The sequence below is a fragment of the Podarcis gaigeae genome (genome assembly GCF_964106915.1).
Source record: "Podarcis gaigeae genome assembly, chromosome: 13".
Classification (NCBI taxonomy): domain Eukaryota; kingdom Metazoa; phylum Chordata; class Lepidosauria; order Squamata; family Lacertidae; genus Podarcis; species Podarcis gaigeae.
Window position 1 is genome coordinate 767,131 of NC_139689.1, and position 5,891 is coordinate 773,021.

Below are 5,891 nucleotides of genomic sequence, written 5' to 3' on the forward strand. Positions count from 1 at the left end.
CACACATATAAACATACAAAAGTAAAAGTATTACACAGACAAATAAAGATAAAGAAAGAGATAATAGTAAGAGAAATATATAAAAACTTAATTTTCACTTTGGTCACATTTCTTAATCTTCATTTTCAAAACTTCCTTTAGCTTTCCCGAAAATCATTCGAAGTAACACTTTAAATTACACATTTCTTAGTATATATTGTCATTGTACCTTTTTATATACGTTTCTTAGTGTATATTGACCTTACATATTATTTAGTCTCCTATTCTCTTTAAACAATAACTCACAATCTTTCACAGTGCGTCTCTAAATCCCTTTAGCGTTATTTTCCCTTGACTAATAAGTTCCAAGTAATCTACATATTTTCCCCAATCCTCAGTGAACTTTTGGTCTCTTATGTATCTTACTTTGCCTGTAAGTCTGTCCAATTCCATATAATCCAACAGCTTAAATCTCCATTCCTCCACCGTTGGTGTCTCCTGCTTTTTCCACATCTGGGCCAGCATTACTCTTGCTGCTGTAACTGCATAATATACTAATCTATGATCTTCTTTTCTTATCTCATAACCCAATATACCTAGTAGGAAAAATTCTGCTTTCTTTGGAAACGTATATTTTAAAATCTTCTTCAGTTCTATATAGATTTTTTCCCAGAACTGTTTAACTTTTCCACACTCCCACCACATGTGATAGAAGGAACCCTCACTAACCCTACATTTCCAGCACTTGTTATCCACCTTATACATTTTCGATAATTTCATAGGTGTTAAATACCATCTGTAAAACATCTTCATTATGTTTTCCTTTACCGTTACACATGCCGTGAAATTTAGTCCTTCCTTCCAGAGTTTTTCCCAATCTTCAAATAGTATATTATGTCCTACATCCTTTGCCCAGCGAATCATTACACACTTAACCTCCTCATCCCCTAAACTCCAATCCAACAGTATCCTATACATTTTCGAAACAATTTTTTCTTCTTTGTTTATAATCTCCGTCTGAAACTTAGATTCCTTCTCTGCATAGCCTCTTTCTTTAAGATCCTTCCTGAACATTTGGTTCACCTGGAGATGGTGTAACCAGTCATGGACATATTCTTTAACCTGGTCGTATGGTCGTACAATCCATTTCCCATCTTCTTTAATTATTAACTGGTGACTCCTAGATCCTTTTCACATGTACTGCTCTCAAGCCAGGTGTCACCCATCTTGTATTTGTGCCTCTCAATTTTTTGCCCAAGTGCAATACTTTACATTTCTCCCTGTTAAAATTCATCTTGTTTGTATGGGCCCAGTTCTCTAATCTGTCAAGGTCGTTTTGAAGTGTGATCCTGTCCTCTGGGGTGTTAGCCACCCCTCCCAGTTTGGTGTCATCTGCAAATTTGATCAGGATGCCCTTGAGTCCATCATCCAAGTCGTTGATAAAGATACTGAATAAGACCGGGCCCAAGACAGAACCCTGTGGCACCCCACTAGTCACTCTTCTCCAGGATGAAGAGGAACCATTGATGAGCACCCTTTGGGTTCGGTCAGTCAGCCAGTTACAAATCCACTGAGTGGTAGCATAGTCAAGACCGCATTTTACCAGCTTCTTTACAAGAATATCATGGGGCACCTTGTCAAATGCCTTGCTGAAATCAAGGTAGGCTACATCCACTGCATTCCCTTCATCTACCAGGCTTGTAATTCTGTCAAAAAACGAGATCAGGTTCGTCTGCCATGACTTATTTTTCAGAAATCCATGCTGACTATTGGTGATCACAGCATTCCTTTCTAGGTGCTCACAGACTGTTTGCTTAATGATCTGCTCCAGAATCTTCCCTGGTATTGATGTCAGACTGACTGGGCGGTAATTATTTGGGTCCTCTCTTTCCCCCTTTTTGCTTTGGGGGAAGAAGAGATGAGTAAGGGGAGATGTGACAGAGGTATGCAAAATTAGGCAAGGCATCGAGAAAGGGGACAGAGAGAAGCTTTCCTCTCTCAGAACGCAAGAACCCATCTGGGATCATCTTATGAAGCTGAATGGCAAAGGAGACTCAGGGCAGACTTTTTGGTGTAAGTTACAATAACGATTACAAAAATCGTAAGTGACACAAAGATGCCTTAGTGAAATCACAATACTACCACAATATTCAACAGGATCCATTGCACTTGAAGAGGAAGGGGGTCCTTGTCCCCCAAATGCCACCACACTCCTAGGGAGTGGGGACTGCGGAAGCCCCCAAGTCCTGGCATCCTGCCAGCACCACTGGTCAGCCCCCCACCTTTCAGTTTCTGTACTTTCAAGACTACAGCTTTGGAGCCCCCCCCCCCGCAACTCCAAGTTGGGCAAAGGTTGTGGAGCTGCTCTGATGGAGGAGGAGGAGGAGGAGGAGAGGTGGCCTAGGTGGAGTCTTGGCCAGGAGGTGTCTATTTGGGGCATTACTAAGAGGCAATTAAGTGACAAGGCAGAAACCCAAGGAATGCTATTTATAGCCCTTGTTCTGTGGCTGCTCCTATTAGATAAACAGCTTCTTGGGTATGGTTGGTGCTCAGAGCCCTTTCACCTGGGCAGGTAGCACGTCCCACTTCAAGGCAGGCAAATGAGCCCAAATGGGCACTGCCTGACGTCAATCTGGATTTATCAGAAAGCGATACAGCCGAGATAAACACATGCTTGCTCCTGGCGCAAAGGCAAGCCGACACCCGGGGTCGTGCCCCAGAGCTTTGTACCACACACAAGTCTTGTTTTCCCTCCATCGTTAACAGGGCACATATTTGCAACAACAACGTCTGGACTCATACACAGCCTTCTTTCGTTCTCTTTTCCCAGGACTACAGAAATGTAATCAGATAGGATTGTGACGCTGCTGAGATGCAGGCAACAGGCACCATTATTTTCATGCTTCACCCAACTACATTCACACCATTGAACAACCTCAGGAGGGGAGAGAGAGGGAGAGAGACGTAAGCCCATGGAACCACGTTTCACCCACCCACAACATTCTCACAGAACATGTACAGAGATAGGCAGTCTCTCTGTCTCTCTTTCAGCCTCTCTCTCATGCAGACACACACACCTCAAGGGCCAAGCGGTGGGTTCTGGGGCTCAGATTGTTCTCTTCAAGCTTTCCTAGGGAGACTTTCCTAGGCGCCTCGCAGGATGACAAAGCGCAGTAAAACTGGATCTGCACTCAGCAGCAAAGTCTCTCCCTGGAACTGGCTCATGCTCACAAGTCCAGTTGTGTGCCGATGCTGAAGCATCACTTGCACGGTGATTGTGGAAGGCGAACACGGAGGCCACAGGAGGTCTTGCAGACCAGAGGAGCATGAGATGCAGCGAGGACCAGACTGGTCTGAGATGGAAGGCCAGATATCCTCAACCTCCTGAAGCCAGGGAGGCCAAAGTGGGTCACCCAAAATTCATTGCTGGATTTTTCTGTCCATTGCACGCCTTTCCTCTGTCATTTTCATTTAGCTTCTAGAATATGTCCTTTTTCTGTAATATTTGCCACCTTGGACAGTTTGAATTTTAAACCCTTAGCAACCCTTTTGCTAGATATTTCTTGCAAAGGAAACTTGCATGGGGTGGAGGGGGGAGCGCTTTTCCCGAGCCGTGTGTTACAAAATAATGATGATGATGATTTTTATTGTTTTATAAGTAAAATTTACAGTTGTTAGGGTTATCATAAATCTAAATGTCATCTCAAAACTCTCCCACCAAACTACTCCTCCCCCTTTGGCCCTGGTACAGCCTTAGTACGTTAAAGGATGTTTAAAAGTTCTCAAAATTCAACAGACTTGTTAAAAAGATTATCAAGGTTATCAGTGCTTTTTTTCTGGAAAAATGGGTGCTGGTACTCAGCGTGAAATTGTTCCAGTAAGTGCCACACTTTTTAACAACAACAAGAAGAGGAGGTGCCAGCGCTGCATACCCTTGAGGACCCGCTGAAAAAAAACCACCGAGAGTTGTCAAAATTGATCAAAAGTATAAAAAAATACTGGGGAGCCATTATGAAGGATTTCATGCATTCCACATTACACCATATTGGGGTGTGGGGTGGTAATACCACTCTGGATGTTTAGCTGTGATTCCTGCGTCACAGAGGGGTTGCCTACATAGAATCCTAGAATCCTAGAGTTGGAAGAGACCCCAAGGGCCATCGAGTCCAACCCCCTGCCAAGCAGGAAACCCCATCAGAGCACTCCTGACATATGGTTGTCAAGCCTCCTTCCTTGGGATTCCTTCCAATCTATGATTCCATGCTGTTGGACAGCGGAATGGACTCCCCTGGAATGGTCTGGACTCTCCTTCCCTGGAGGTGTTTAAGCAGAGGTTGGCTGGCCATTCGCCAGGGATGCTTCAGCTGAGATGATCCTCGGGGTCCCTTCCAAATCAGCTCCCCTCTCTCTCCCACTTTCTCTCCTCTGCCGTCTCGCCATTGCCCCTTTTGCCTTTCCCTCATTCAATCCCTCCCTTACCTGCTCTAGGGAGGAGCCGGCCTGGCTCACAGCTTCCCCCCTGCAAATATTTGCCCAAGGTCCTTTGTCAAAGTCGCTATTTACACTGGGCGGGCTGAGCAACACACTTGGAACATACCTGCCAAGAATGACTGCCCTCTCTCCTTACCAGTGCCCTTTCCGTGCCAGCGGGTCAAATCCCCCCCATGCCCAACTGACCCACCACTTCCCAGGGTGTTTCCTCCAGGAGACACCTCCTGCTGGACGCCTCTCCCTGAAGGTGACACATCCCTGCCCTTATCAGAAGAATTTTGAGGGATGGTGTGGCCAGCCACCTCCTCCTCTTCCTCCTCCTCCTCCTCCTCCTCCTCCTCCTCCCCTCCCCGCTAGAAATCTCTCTCTGGAGCTTGGAGCTTCAATCCAGCTTTGGTGCTGATCGGAGGAAGGTGCGCTGCTTGACCTCTGCCTGGAAAACCCTCTGGCACCTGCCCTCCCCTTTGCCAGCGGCCCCGGTGCCTCAACCCATGAGACCCAATGACTGGAGAATGGGGGTGAGCCTCTTTGCTCTCTGCCTCTGGACGGGCCTGGTCATGGCCTCCTCCACAGAGGGTAAGTATTTGGGAGCACGGGAGCCTTCTGGATGCGGGGGTGTGGCGGGGTGGGAGCTCTGCCGCTTGGGCAACCAGCTGCGTGGTGGGTGCATTTGGGGAAGGGGTGGAGTCACAGGAGAGTCGCCAGCCCTCTTGCCAGGGCTCAACGCACGCCAAGGCTCCTGGCAGCCCAAGCCCAGAAGCTGTCGCTCACCCACGAAATACCTAAATTAATTTTTTTTAAAGAGACTTCGATTGGACCAAAGTTCTCTCTAGTCCAGCATCCCATTCCCCACAATGGCTGACTAGATGCCCCAGTGTGAAGCCCACAAGACAAGGCGGCTGCCCTCCCCCGATGATTTTATCCCCACTGATGATGAGTGTCCTGCGGCAGACCGCCTCTCATCCTCATACACGACCATTAGGACTATTAGATATGGAAAGCCATGATTTTGTCCAACCCTCTTCCAAAGCCACCCACCTTCATTGCTGTCACTATATCTTGTGGGAAGGAGTCCCATGGTTTAACCATGTGCTGTGTGAAGAAGGACTTGCTTTTCTTTCTCTTGCTCCTCAGCTTCATTTGATGGCCCCGTCTGGGTTCCAGGCAGCTTTCTGCCAATGGGTTTATGGAGCATTTCCCCTGATTTGTTTGCAGGGAGATTAGAAGGTGTTGGCTTTCTAAGGATTATAAAACAAGCGTTATCACCCCAGACTTTCCAGGGCATTTCCCTGCCACTTTCTTTTTCCTTTTTCTAAAAAACAAATAATTGTTTATTTAGTTTTCAAAAGTTTACCATCAACAATATGTGTATCAGTTGACGTCCCACCCACCCTCCATGATGTTCAATCTTTATCCTTTAA